This window comes from Lissotriton vulgaris, chromosome 6, assembly GCF_964263255.1.
Source record: "Lissotriton vulgaris chromosome 6, aLisVul1.2, whole genome shotgun sequence".
Taxonomy (NCBI): Eukaryota; Metazoa; Chordata; class Amphibia; order Caudata; family Salamandridae; genus Lissotriton; species Lissotriton vulgaris.
Window position 1 is genome coordinate 1,446,833,903 of NC_141694.1, and position 15,487 is coordinate 1,446,849,389.

Here is a 15,487-nt window from a genome sequence, read left to right on the forward strand (position 1 = left end):
CAACCTACGACTAACCATGACACGCTCCCAGCAAAGCCTTATGAATCTCTTGATGAAGACTACACAACTACCGAGTTCCAAACAGTTCCACCTCCCGCCACAAAAAAGCAGGTCACGCCACACTTCTTGTTTACCCGATGCCCCTTTCCAAACATACAAAAAAACACAAAAAGCAACTGGAGATAGAACTGCACACTACCATGCTAAGGGCATAGGCTGAACTATATATAGCTGGATCTTGTGGTAGACAATGAACAGTGAGCAGGACAAACACATCAAATGAAGTAATGACCGAATTATAATTTATAAAGTGCAGCTATAAACTGAAATGATTGATTTCATGTCCTAAATATTCAAACTTATTTTCTACCCAATAAATGTAAAACTAACTAAAGCATGCTTGCAACGTAACAAAATCACCAATAAGCTCTATTTTGTTTACAGTCAAAGAAAGTTCACTTTTTATGGTACAATTTTAGAATTTTCCTAAGAACAAACGAGCGCTCAAAAATCATCAGGAAGCTGAGCGAACAGAATTCAGGTAGGGCATAGTAATTTATAACTAAGCTACTGCAATGGTAAGTAATTGAGCCACTTTTTAGGTTTCACCTGCACAGCGCCGGTGCTTGTGTATTTAATATATCTTAAAAGGGGGCTCTAATCCATGTCCAAAGCCGAATTACTGTGTTCATCTGCTTTTGTGTGGAACTTTTTTTTCCCCGTTAACTTTTCTTGGCTGTAAGTATTTATGATACTTCTACTAAAGCGGTTCACACTGTTTAAGCACCATTCACTGTCAAGATAAGATCTCTTCCCATTGAAAAGGCAGACAGCTTCTAAAAGCATGCTGGAATGCCTGTTTTTATTACTCAGCTGTGTAAAGCAGATGCTTCAGCCTTCGAACATTTGTGGCATTTCCTATTCATGGGAATGATTTTTTTCAAAGTATTCTATTTGGTCATTAGGATCAAATTCTAAATGTTGTAATAAAAATTGCACGTTAAAAATAAAGTTAATATACAAGAGCTATGCTATATTGTACTACTAAACAGGTAGCCACAAGTGCAATTACCTTGCAGACAACAGGATCATAATTGAATGGTGCAGCTGGTGCTGTAGCACCAGGCCCAAAAGTTGTCAGAACTCATCTAAACACATAATATTGCTATATTTTACTACTAAACAGGCAGTCACAAGAGCAGTTACCTTGCAGACAACAGGGTCATGATTTGAATGGTGCAGCAGATTTAGTGCCACCAGGCCCAAAATTTTAGAAGAGGAAAAAGGGAGATTTAATATAAATAAATTGGGAGAATGTATTTCTCCCATTAACTTTTATTGAAGGAGATATATTTTCAGGCGAGATACAGTCAAAATAAAGCATTTTTTGTCTTGAAAATCTGGAGTTTCCCGCCTGAATCGGGTCTATTGGCATGTATGCAACTACTCAGCAAGCTACAACTTACAACAAAAAACAGTTTATTATTAATCACATAGGTGAAACCTAATGCATTTACCAACGCTTGTTTCTAAGGTGTTCATTAAGAATACTGCAGTAACCTCGGGAGTAAAAACATCCCAGGTTAAACTACTTTCTAGCTTGGTAATGGATGAGCCATAACGTTGCAAATTGTGTTATGTCCACATTTCCTGCAGTTTGCATTACCTATTACTATTAATTACTATACAAATCAGTGCTAGAGCAAACAGCAGGTGCAAATATAATTTATGCTAGTTTTTGTACTAATGCTAGTGTCTAAATGACCAATTAGGAGTGTGCACTGTCACTATTCACCAATACAGGAAGAGCTGGGCTGACTGGACGGGTTGGAGCCATAATCAGTCTGACAATAAGCACAATTGGGCAGGATTCACCAATACATGCGGAAATCTGTAAACTGGAGACTTGCGTGTATGTTTCATGTGGATATGTGCGTTTTTAGCCAGTCAAAATGCAAGAGTATACGCAGAGCCCACACAAATCCTAGATTTCCAGGAATCTGTGGATAATCCACAAACGTGCGAGTTTGCGGGGGTGGACAAGGTATTGCTTGGCCTCTCCTCCCAGAGCACTCGCTGCCCCACCTCTGCCCCTACAATTACTACCCAAGGTATTCAATCGCAAATGCCCACCGGGATCACTCGCTCTTAATATGCAAAGTCTTTCTTTTGGTGTTCAGAGGTTCTTCGGTAAAAGCCCACAATGGGAGTGGGCGTATGTGATTACATTACTAAAGAATGACAGGGAACAGAGCATTGTAAACTCCCAGATTCCCGTGGAGGAGTCATAGAGGAATGTCCCATCTTACACAAGACATTGTCCGGAGTCACAGCCTGGGCGAAATGGGAGAATTCCCGAGCCTGAGGCTGTGTGAGTCACTTTGGATCAATTGACCACCGCAGGATAAAGTTTCGCTTATGCAGGCTGCTGTACGAGAGGCGCCGGCGCGAGACGGTTAAAAAAAATATATCTTTGATAGTCCTGAGAAAAGGTCGTGCTGGCGAGCTAACAGTTAAAAAGAATGCAGGCACACTTGTTTATCCTGATTCAGTGTTCTCAAAACAGATGATCCTGTAACCCGGCGAATGACGTATGCTGAACAGAATGTACTTGAGCTCAGCAACGGTGAAAACATTTTTGTAGTTAGAGGTGTAGTGTCGTTTTTTACAAGGCCCTTTAAAGTGCGTTTCTCCAGGTATGAGGATTTATCTAGTGGAATTCTGCAACACGACAACAATATTCCAAAGCACTCCACATTACCCAGTTTCTCCCAAGGAGGAGCACCATTATATTATCGGCTTTAAGTGGGCCGGATCCTGCCGGTGCTCATCACAGACAGGTCTTAAAAGCAGGTGCCAAGACACGTCCCTACCGGGTTTTCCGTTTTTATCCTCATTCTCAGGGTGAAAAATATAACTTAACTCTGCAATAGTACCAGCCGTCACTGCTTTTGATGCAACTTCAAGGAGACACATTTTTCAGTTTTATGTAGCGCAAATTTGGAGCCCTTCACATGAGCACCAGTTACATTACAATAGGACATTTATTAGTTTTGAATCACAGGATGTTGAGCCGACGTCAGGCTCGAACCTACTTTCTCAACTCTAGCAGCTCTAGACTTATGCCCAACCTCGCCTTCAAGAACAGAAGTATATACAACGAATTCATAGTTGTTGCTTATTTATCTTATGCAATTTACAATCATTGACAAAGCCAATAGTCCTGGCTTGTTGTAGGTGTAATGTTACTTGTTGGGTTACATATCTGGATGCAGTGACAGAAGCAGAAAAATACCAGTGGGACGGCACACTATGCGAAGTACAGATTTTTAGCTTAAGTGCTTTAAGCCATGCCCTTATTTACATCAGTCACACCCTTCTGAGAGACCCCCCCCCCCCCCACAGTTTTTTCATCCCACTTAAAGCCCTGCCTACAAGGTGAATTCAAGCATTATGAACAGTGCTCCAGTTTTGCACCACAGATCGTCATACCATCTTACTATAAGAAATCCTTAGGAGTCGTCGCTTTGTCAGTACAAGCTAGCAAACTTTGGAACTCACTACCAGCCAATATTTGAAGTGGCCCGGAGCACTTTTAGTTCAGAAGAGAGATGAAAAGATGGCTGCTTCACTTATATAGAACCCAAAACAATAGTTACTACAGTGCGTAGATATGAAATTGTCTGACCATCATACTTTCCTCATTTCACCAATCAATTTAACAACGGTCTATGTCACCAGAGTAATGAAGGGCTGGCCAGTGTCTTGTATTAGTATTTTCGGTGTCACGAACCTTGAGGAGGCCCCCTGTAAAGTACATGGAGGGGGTATCCCACGCTCTGGAGTAAGTCAGGAGCGCGAAGGCTTAGGGACCGCTGCATGTGCACAGTGCCGGAGAGGGTCCCATGGAGCTTGGGGTTCCCCCCCCGCTACTTGGTGTTTTATAGTAATGCAAATTCATCTAGAACCCTCCTCCCTCAATATTTCAACAGGCATGCAATAACTGAAGAGTCAAGTCAAGTCAAGTCATAACATTTATATAGCGCACTACATACCCAGAGGGTTTCAAGGCGCTTAGGAAGGGGAGTAGTATGATTTGTCAAATATCCACGTTTTAAGCTGCTTTCTGAACGCTAGGTGATTTTGGGTGAGGCGAAGGTAAGCGGGGAGTGAGTTCCATGTTTTGGCAGCCAGGTAAGAGAAGGATCTGCCTCCCATGGTGGTCTTGTTGATGCGAGGTACAGTGGCGAAGGCTTGGCTGGAAGAGCGAAGTTGGCGATGGGGGGTGTAAAAGGACAGTCGAGAGTTGAGGCACTCTGGTCCGATGTCGTAGAGTGATTTGTGTGCGTGGGTAAGCAGTCGGAAAGTAATCCTCTTATTGACGGGTAGCCAGTGGAGGTCTTTAAGGTGACCAGAGATGTGTTCGTTGCGTGGGATGTCTAATATGAGCCTGGCTGAGGCGTTTTGGATTTGTTGTAGTTTCTTCTGGAGTTTTGCGGTAGTACCTGCGTAGAGGGTGTTTCCGTAGTCCAGTCGGCTCGTGACCAGAGCGTGGGTGACTGTTTTCCTTGTTTCGGCGGGGATCCAGCGAAATGTTTTTCTGAGCATGCGAAGAATGTTAAAGCATGAAGAGGATACGGCGCTGACTTGTTTGTTCATTGAGAGTGAAGAGTCCAGGATGACGCCTAGGTTCCGTGCGTGGTCTGTCGGGATGGGTGCTTTTCCGAGGGCTTCCGGCCACCAAGAGTCGTCCCATGCAGAGGGGGATTTACCTAGGATGAGGACTTCTGTTTTGTCTGAGTTCAGTTTCAGACGGCTTTGTTTCATCCATTCGGCGACTTCTTTCATTCCCTCGTGTAGGTTCGTTTTGGCGGAGCTGGGGTCCTTGGTGAGAGATAGGATCAATTGAGTGTCATCCGCGTAAGAGATGATGTTGAGGTTGTGTTGGCGGGCGATGGCCGCGAGGGGGCTCATGTATACGTTGAAGAGGGTGGGGCTGAGTGAGGATCCTTGTGGTACGCCGCAGATGATTTCAGAGGCCTCGGACTTGAATGGTGGGAGTCGGACTCTCTGGGTTCTTCCGGTGAGGAACGAGGTGATCCATTCCAGTGCCTTTCCTTGGATTCCGATGTTACTGAGGCGTTGTAAAAGGGTGCTGTGGCAGACTGTGTCGAAGGCTGCAGAGAGGTCGAGGAGGATGAGGGCGACTGTGTCTCCATTGTCCAGTAGAGTTCGAATGTCGTCTGTTGCTGCGATGAGGGCGGTCTCAGTGCTGTGTTTGGCTCGGAAGCCGGACTGTGAGGAGTCGAGTGATTTGTTGGCTTCGAGGAAGGCGGCGAGCTGGTTGTTGACAGCTTTCTCGATGACTTTGGCCGGGAATGGAAGAAGCGAGATGGGGCGGTAGTTTTTGAGTTCGGTGGGGTCTGCTGTTGGTTTTTTCAGAAGGGCGGTGAGTTCAGCGTGTTTCCAGCTTTCCGGGAAGGTGGCGGAGTTGAAGGAGCAGTTGATGACGTCTCGTAGGTGCGGAGCTATGACGGAGTCTGCTTTGTTGAAGATGTGGTGAGGGCATGGGTCTGTGGGGGATCCAGAGTGGATGAAGTTCATCAGGCGGATGGTGTCCTCAGTGGAGATTGGGTTCCAGGCGTTAAGGGTGTTAATAGGGGGAAGATGGTCAGCTGATGGTAGGGTGGGTTGGCTTCCGGGTTGGTTGTCAAAGCTGTTGTGGATGTCAGCAATCTTGTTGTGGAAAAAAGAGGCTAGGGAATCGCAGAGGGTTTGAGAGGGGGTGATGTCGTTGGAGTTGGCCGAGGGGGTTGGAGAATTCCTTGACGATGTTGAAAAGTTCCTTGCTGTTGTGGGCGTTGTTGTCAAGTCGATCTTTCAATGCTCTTTTCTTGGCTTTTCGGATCAGTTGGTGGTGAGTACGGATGGCGCTTTTGAAGGCGTCCTTGTTGCTGGTGGATGGGTCTTTTTTCCAGGCCTTTTCAAGGGAGCGGCAGAGTTTCTTGGACTTCTTGAGGTCGTCGTTGAACCATGAGGCCTTCTTGATGCTAAGTTTGTGTTGACGTTTTTTCAGTGGTGCTAAGTTGTCGGCAGTGTTGGATAACCACAGGGTGAGGTTGGAGGCGGCTTCGTTGGCGTTAGAAGAGAGGGCTGGGGAGGTTTGAAGGAGCGATGTGGAGATCTGTTCTGTGGTGATTTTGTTCCAGTTTCTTTGTAGAGTTGGTTGGAGGTGGATGATGGGTTTCGGCTTGTTGTAGGTGAAGTGAACGCAGCTGTGGTCGGTCCAGAGGAGATCCGTAGTGTGGCTGAAGGAGACATGGTTGCTGGAGGTGAGGATGGGGTCGAGAGTGTGACCTGCGATGTGGGTGGGGGAAGTGACCAGTTGTTTAAGTCCGAGGTTGGCGAGGTTGTCCAAGAGGGTGGCGGTGTTGCGGTCGTTGATCTTTTCAAGGTGGAAGTTGAAGTCTCCCAGAAGGATGTAGTCTTTGGAGGGGAGTGCGTGTGGGGTGATGAAGTCCGTGATGTCTTCACTGAATTTTGCGCGTGGTCCTGGTGGTCTGTAGAGGAGGGTGCCTCTGAGTGTGGTCTTGGGGTCGATGTGGATCAGGAAGTGAAGGTGTTCGGAGTTGGCGAGGTTGGCATCCGAGCTGGTTGAGATGCGGATAGTTTTCTTATGGATGATAGCGATTCCACCTCCTGTATGGTCGGTGCGGTCCTTGCGTGTGATCTTATAGTCATCAGGGATAGCGATGGCGATGTCAGGGGCGGAGGAAGCGTTCATCCATGTTTCCGTTAGGAAGGCGACGTCTGGAGAGATGGTGTCTAGTAGGTTCCAAAGGTCAATGGCGTGCCTGTGGACCTAATGCTAGTCAGCAGAGGACTTTAGTCCACCACTGCATGTCCCAGCTAAATATATGCTGTGACCACTTGACATATTACAGTGATATTCATATAAGGGGTAATTATAACGAACTCCATCCCAGCAGATCTTCAGGCCATCTCGCCCTCCAACCCATGCCTGCTCAGGACCATCGAAATAAACAAAAAAAAAAAATCAGAATGAAGAGCCTTGTGCTTGGACTGCGATCATAAGAAATACCATAAAGGAACATGCAGAGCTGATCAATACTGCTAACTAACAAAAATCAAAAACTGGGTACCTATCTCTCATAATATTTCACTCATCACACGGCTGGACGCTGCATTCCATACCATAATAAACGCACCACAGTACTCATTACACAAGACATGGAAACACTTCCCAGATAGGATACAAATAAAGACAACACCATTCCAACCAAACACCCTAAACAGTATAGAGTGCTACCCATGACAGAAATCAATTTAGCAACTACAAATGGAGGGCAAGGCCTAGCTGCAAACCAACACTCACAATCTACCTAAGAGACAGAGAGATAGAGTGAGAGAGAGGTGAAGGTGTGTGTGCATCTCCTTCCGTCCCAGTACGTACAATCTTTTTTTGGACTGCTTATAACTTTGACACAGTTTCAACAATCTGCATAAAGTGCTCTCCAAGAAAAAAAAAAGTACCTGCTCCCTTTATTGGGTAATTTGTAAGGGTTTTTAACAAACCTACATCAATATGTAATTAGTGGATAATTTAATGTCCCTTGACCAAGGCATATGTATTCAATATATCTATGCGGCTACATAAAAACAAATAAATACTACAATCACATTCTCTTGCATATCAAAAATAAAATATTAACTTTACATTAATAAAAACTCATCTCGTTGTGCACTTCTTGTAACTGCAGACAACTCTGGCCTTATTATTTGAAATTGGGGAAATGTGATCCAACCCATCAAATTTTGCGTCCTGCAAAAAGTTCCCCGCTGTAAAATCTAGAGTGCAGATAAGAGCATACACTGTACTTTCAGTTACTTATTGACAACCAGTAGTGCAAACTTCCCTCCTGACTGGAATTCCCCTGTACTAACTGGTTCAGTTAGCACTTTAATAACAGGCATTGTATTCTCTTTCAGATTCGCTGATCTGCAACACCACAGTGTGCGGGTTGGACTTTCCCGATAGGGCGTGGCTGGGTGAGATGGAATATCTACTCATTGTGCAAGTGAAAGAGAAGCAGACACATGTGTGCTGGATTACTTTTGACAAACTATATTTACTTCATCTCTGATTTTTTTAGGTGAACCTCTAACGTATCCCCATATTTTCAAAATTGTATCGAGACATTAAACTTAAAAAAAAAAGCACACAATTTTCCAAAAACTGAATATTTGTAAAAAAAACACATTACTTAAATTTGCTTTCTGATTAATACAACCCCCTACTATCATTTGCAATGGAGCAATGTTCTTAAAATCCATTCCACTATTTGAATTACAAAAATATTATCAATTTAGATAAAGGATAGCCCTGATGCTTGTGTCGCTAACCCAATAAACAAGCATTTACAATGCAATGGTTTTGCCTTTGTTAAAGTTTGAGCTGTTGGCAAAGCTCTTGACCATTTTTTTTAACATAAATAAATGGCATTGTTATTTGCAATGCCACTAGCTTTATCTTTTGCAAATCACACCCACAAACACCTACAGAGAGCCCCCAACACACACCCACACAGAGCCCCCCCCACACACTGCGAGCACCACCACACCCTGCGAGCCCCCCCACACACACTGCGAGCTCCCTCCACAGACTGTGAGCCTCCCCTATACACTGCGAGCCACCTCCTACAAAGCCCCCCCACACACAGAGCCCCCCGCCCACACACAGAGAGCCCTCCCCTTGTTTGGCAATGTACACTAAGCCCTTAGAGTTTTATAAAGCTTTGGAGAGAGTTATTTGCAACTGTTCATTATAAAGAATATATTCCTTTCTAACTATACAATGGTGGACAATATATCTTATTGAAGCCACTCTCAGATGGACGCAGGCAGCTGCTTAGAAACTTTTTTAAATAACATACACAATGAGGTCAAGGTCTTAGAATGTGAGTGCATGTACTGTTGTAAAACACTAATAAGGCACATGTGGATGACACACAGAACCATGCATAGGCACAATATTGCACAGTGACTTTACTAGTTTAATTAACCCTATAACTTCTGAAGAATATGAAGATGGATTTATAAAATGTTGCATGGATGAATGGATGTGTGAAAATGTGGGTGGATGATTGATGGGTGGATGGATAGAAATGTGGATGTTTAAAGGATGGATGTATGGATGGAAGGATGAAAGGGTGGAGGGATGCAGGGTGGAGGGATGCAGTATGGATTGTTGAAAGTGTGGATGAATGGATGAAAGGATGCGTGGAAGGATGAAAGTGTGGATGGAAGAAGGACGGATGGAAGAAAAGGTGGATGTATGGATGGATAAAATGTTGCATGGATGAATGATGTATGGATGTGTGAAAATGTGGTAGGATGAATGATGTATCTCATTCACATTTTTTATCTTGTTGTGAGTATTATCACTGGAGTAGCAGTTCTAATGAACGTGGGATATTTTTTTACCATTCTTTCTGAAGGTATAAGACAGATGAATTTGCTACAGAACATAGAATGAGTGCATGTGGTCTAGCTTCTTTAAAAAAAAAATTGCACAGTAACATATTTTAGGCATTTTGCTCAATTTGCTTGTATGCGTTACAACACAAATGCCTTTACCATGTATATCCTTTACCACGCTTGGTTTTACAATGTAATTTGTTGTAAAGCATGTATGGTAAAAGCCTATGAGTGTTAAAAGATTTCCCTAACCCCTGCTCTCAGTCCTTAAGCCCTAAATCTACACCCCAGATCGAACCTCGCCCTGTTAACAATTACCCGACCCTTCCCTAAGCCCTAAATCTAGACCCCAGCGTGACCCCCTCCCTCTTAAGAAATACCTGACCCTTCCCAAACCCTAAATCAAGAAACCTGCGCAACCCCCTCCTAGCCTCCAGCCCTTTTTAAAAAATACACAGCTTCTGCCCTGAATCCTAAATCTGTCCCCTTGCCCTCAGGTCCTTTAAAATAAAATCAACAATCCCCCTACCTTTTCACGACGAGGCAACTCTTGTGAGGCACTTCACACACGTCATCAAGAGGAGGCGGAGGGACCTCTTCACTCCTCTAACGACCCAGATAGCCTTTACCACGCAGTTGCCGTTACCAGTAATGCCCTCACCAAGTACATTGAAATAAAATGCATGGTAAAGGCTATGAATGGTAACAGTTTTTGCGTGGCACTGCCTGCGTGGTAACAGTTTTTGTGTGGCACTGTGATAAAGGCACTGCGTGGAAACGGTCGGGTTCTAACGGCTCTTTCCCTGCAGGGACAGATTTAACTAGATTGGCCCTGACTTACCAAAGCGATGTGCTCAGAAAGAAACAGACTCTTCAGCACCTCCGGATAAAGAAAGTCAACCAGTTCTGAAAAAGTATAAGCCCTCTGCATTCTGTGTAGGTGTGTCCACTAAATATGTGAAATTGATCCCAGCATGGAAGCAGTCATACATGAGGGAGTACCCATGAAAGGCAGCAAAATCACCAAGTGTTCAGATTTTTGTGTACCACAATCATGCACCATGGAAAGAAAGCCTGCGATGCGATACTCTGCACATAGCAGAGCAATCCGGGATTTGAAAACAGCACAAGCTAAAAGCTAAAAAAGGGTTCAGCCAACAATGCTTAAACCACGGCGATCTAACGTGAAAGCTATGATTAGGATGGCAAACATGGTATGCCAATTTACAAACCTTACTGTGATACACCGAGCAAATCCTTCAAGCCAAAAACTGTGAAAAGACATGCAAATCAGGACTGAAAAGAACGTCTAAATGAAAGTAACAGAAAGGTAGCCATAGCATTGGAGGAGTTCAAAGAGAAACATGCATCAAGGGAAAGATCTGAATTACGAGACTCAAACACTGCAGTCGTGATAGCCTGAGCTCCATGCCACAGAAGGTGGAAGATGTAGCCAGCGTTACCCAGACATTTTCAAAGCACAGGATTATTCCCAAGAAGTTGGAGAGAAGTTTATTTCTAAGAAGGAGGAAGTTTCTAGTGAATTATATAGAGCATGAGTAGCTACAACCTGCAGCTCTGCAGTTTGGACATCGCTACTCACCGGAGCTCCTCCCCTCCGACTAGGGGACTCCCCGAAGCCATTTCCGCATTGCTATGCCTCCCATGCAATCCAGGGCAAAGGCGGCAGTCCGGCATCGGTGGGTTCAATCACTGGGATCGTCGGACAGCACTAAAGGCGGGGCGTAACACCGGCACTCACGATCCCACCGGTAGACGCAGAGACTCTGGAGCGGTAGCAGGATCCACTCGTGCCAGCGTTGACCACCAATGGCACCGTCGGGCAGCAAGGCTGTGTGCGGTCGTTGACTCCACCGTCTCTTTCGGCCCCAGGACTACACAGTACACAGCTTCTAAAAACAGCCATAAAGTCCTTATACCGCTCCCCATGCAGGTAACAACGGGACAGATCCCCCAAACTGGGGATGGTGCCAGACTACGCGTACGCCCCAAACCTCTCTCACCGGCACAGGTAACACAACCGAAAGCCCCATACAGCTCTCAGGGGCAGACACGTTACATACTGCCGAGGGGTCTCAATTTCGGTCTCATAGTTTCCTTTTACACGTTAAAATCACGACACGGCCCTGTACCATCTGACAAGCAATCCGTGGACGTCTGTAAACCAGCCTAAAATGAGTATGCAGAGACTTTCTGGAGCGCCAGCAACTTATCTCACGGGGTGATAGAGGGGCAGAGGGGTGACCCAGCACTTGAAGCGTGTCAATGTGCAATTAACCATCGAGCCGCACGTTGGGCTGTCTTTAGCTAAAATTCGTCATCGCCGACTTTACAACAGAACTTCCTTTACTTTGAAACCATACTCACTGTCTTTATTTCTAAGCACATTTACCCTCAACCTGTCTTCACGGTCTATAATTTTAAGCCGGCATTTGCACCCATGGGTGTTCAGGAAGTTGTTTTTTTCCAATGATCTGCCGTTACCGCCGAGCTGTAAATACCACGGTGGTCATTGTGCCGTTTTGCACGCACTACTGTGTTTACCACCTGGCTAACTCAAGTGAATTTACAGCTGAGCTGCCTCGGCGCCATTTCCCTCTCTTGCCACTTCTGCTGTGTCTGGGCTCATCCTTATCTACCTAGCTGGAGCAGGGCCATGTTTATCTCTGCCAAAGGGTGCAATTTAAGACAGTGTTTCAGCTGAATCGATAAAGTGCTGAATCATTGGAGATTCCCACTGGTTCTACAATCGTGGTCACTGTTTAGTAACTTTTTATTTGGATTTCAGTAAAAACAAGAGGCGCCGCAGACGAGTAGGTCACTCCTACAGGTGGTGTACTGTGTGACGCCGGGTGCGTGCCAGTCACTCCCAGAGTTAGTGCACCGGGTACAGCCTGGGCTGTCGGGTGCGTGCCAGTCACTCCTAGAGTTGGTGCACTGAGCACAGCCTGGGTTGCCGCGTGCCTGTCTGTCGCTCCTGGAGCTGGGACAGGTCTGCCTTTGGTTTGCCAGGTGCATGCCGGTCACTCTAGACAACAGCTGATGTTCCCGGGAGGCTGGTCGGATACCGGTCACTCTCTCGCTCCTCTCGGTTTGCAGGACGCTCGTGCCTCCGACTAGCTCCCGTTAGTCTGTTGTTTCCCTTCAGTCGTCCTCGCCCTTCCTCTTCTTCTTAGAGCAGACTGAAGAGACGAAACCGAACCAGGGAGGGCAGCAGAGGGCGGGGCAGCGGAGACTGCAGGTGCGATGGAAACAACGCAGAACCTTGGTCTGTCTTATTATCCCCAGTAAAATGCCATTTTCAAATGTTTGTAATGTAAATGAAGTTATTTTGTGTCAGTCCCATGTGCCTTGTGGTGGCAGATCGCCCTATTTATGAAGGTAAAACATCCGTTTGGTTCATCTATGAATCTGTGTGTAGGGGCCATTTTAGTTATTGATAAAATCAAGAACACAGAACGAAGCTGCGGCCAATCGCAGGGCGGCTCCAGCGATGACGCGACGGCTCAAGAACCAATCCTAGCGCGGCGGCACTGAGGGGGCTCGACCGCCTCAGCCAATGGGAGGGCAGCTCCTTCGTTCTTGCTCATGACGCGGCGGCTCGAGAACCAATCCTAGCGCGGCGGCACTGAGGGGGCTCGACCGCCTCAGCCAATGGGAGGGCAGCTCCTTCGTTCTTGCTCTCCGCGGCCCGGCGAGGTCCTCAAGTTATTCTCGGCCCCGGGCAGCGGCGGCAATCAGGGAGGCAGCGTTTACACCATAGTAGGAGGCGGCAGAGCGCTCGGGGTGCCACTAGTGCCTTACCAGATTCGGGGGCGTTCCCGAGAATCGGCTTTCAGCTGACGTAGCGTGACGTCGCCAAAAGCCAAAAATTCTCGGGAACGCCCCCGAATCTGGTCCGGCATTGACGGACAGGCCCGTCTTCCAATGGCTAGCCTCCATTTATGGAGCTAGCCAATAGAAGACGGGGCGGATTCCAAGCCCCATATACTATTCTCATTAGGTTTTTTCTAGCGAATGCTTACTTCGTAAGCATTGGCTAGTCAAAACCTAAAAAAGTGCCCAATTCACAGAACCTTTGTGCAAAAATAATCATCTAAGACCGTAAATAACGGAGCCCAATTCACACAATCCAGGTGAATTATGACATTTCCAACGGTGGAAAAACTGCTAGAATTACTGCAATGGTAACTTCTTGAAAGATGTGGAAAGTGGTAGTTCCTATGGTATCGGTAGAGGGTTAGCCAACTGGAATGATGGAACTACTAACAAAGTTGAAACGCTGAGATCCTCACACATTCCTTATGCACTCGTCCACCCTAAATGTTTGGGTAAAATGGTTATGTGTAAAGCTTGGCATAAGGATGCATTGCCATTGAGGGTGAGAAACGTCTTCAAACAACGTTATATTTTTGAGGCAATGACAAACCCTAGAACAACAAAAAAAAATCGTGCTTCCAAACCCACACTTCTATTGCCGTAAAATCCAAGGTTTGTTATATACAAGGGAACCCCATGCAGTTGAACCTGGGGTGGAAAGATAATTTTATAGAACAATGGTTCGGAGTAGGCCTTATGTGGTCCTTAAAGGAAAACAGGGTAACAGCGAGTATTTAATAAATCGCTAGGGAGCATTGGTAGTAGGAAAAATGAGTTATTTATTTTTACTTTTTACTCTTTTCTTATATCAAAACACAAAATATTAAAAAATATATATATACACTGTATTTCAGGTGCTCAGGTGAGTAGTACGGTGCAGGACGTGACATAAGTGAACAAAGTGAACGAACTGTCACACACAACAAGGATAAACACACACAACAATTATCTACAATGATACACGTGAAATTCCTTGGGTAGGTCGACGGCGTTTCGATCTATATTATTTTAGATCTTCATCAGGACAGTTGAGCCTCCTGAAACTTGCCAAGGGAAAGGGCAAGGATGTTCACTTGTGCAGAGCAGCTGGGCGCATGTCGCAGCTTTTCAAGGAATATTAAATTAAGTTAGATTCCAAGCTCTACTTGGGGATTCTGGTGGTAGCTGTTTCTTCCAGTGCGTGGAAATTATGAAAATTGGGTTTTAATACATAATACTTCCTACAGCTCACAGCTGCTAGGAAGAGGTACTCTGACCCCCCGCCTGCTGCACCGTCCTGATAAAATTAATTTTCAGGCTTCTACAAAAGCGACGAATGCGCTGTGTCAAAAAAACCCCGATTAATTACTTTCAGACAATTTTTCCTACCATAGCGACGAACGCGCCTTGGCAGCGATTTTGATTATGTATTAAAACCCAATTTTCATAATTTCCACGCACTGGAAGAAACAGCTACCACCAGAATCCCCAAGTAGAGCTTGGAATCTAACTTAATTTAATATTCCTTGAAAAGCTGCGACATGCGCCCAGCTGCTCTGCACAAGTGAACATCCTTGCCCTTTCCCTTGGCAAGTTTCAGGAGGCTCAACTGTCCTGATGAAGATCTAAAATAATATAGATCGAAACGCCGTCGACCTACCCAAGGAATTTCACGTGTATCATTGTAGATAATTGTTGTGTGTGTTTATCCTTGTTGTGTGTGACAGTTCGTTCACTTTGTTCACTTATGTCACGTCCTGCACCGTACTACTCACCTGAGCACCTGAAATACAGTGTATATATATATTTTTTAATATTTTGTGTTTTGATATAAGAAAAGAGTAAAAAGTAAAAATAAATAACTCATTTTTCCTACTACCAATGCTCCCTAGCGATTTATTAAATACTCGCTGTTACCCTGTTTTCCTTTAAGGACCACATAAGGCCTACTCCGAACCATTGTTCTATAAAATTATTGTAAAATCCAAGCACACTGCAGATTTCCTGCAGTAGTATTTGCCCAAAGAAATCCACAGGAACTGTTCTGTAAATCAGGATGCAGGATTTACAGGCAGAGACGGCACCTTTTTCAACTGTGTCCAAAATAGTT

At 45.2% G+C, this 15,487-nt stretch overlaps 1 protein-coding gene across 1 annotated transcript in view; it reads right to left on the reverse strand.

Annotated features, from left to right (window-relative positions):
• The window catches only part of TNFAIP3 (TNF alpha induced protein 3), a 63,975-nt gene that overhangs the window by 23,094 nt on the left and 25,394 nt on the right, over nucleotides 1-15,487 (reverse strand). The gene's annotated exons all lie outside the window — the stretch shown is intronic.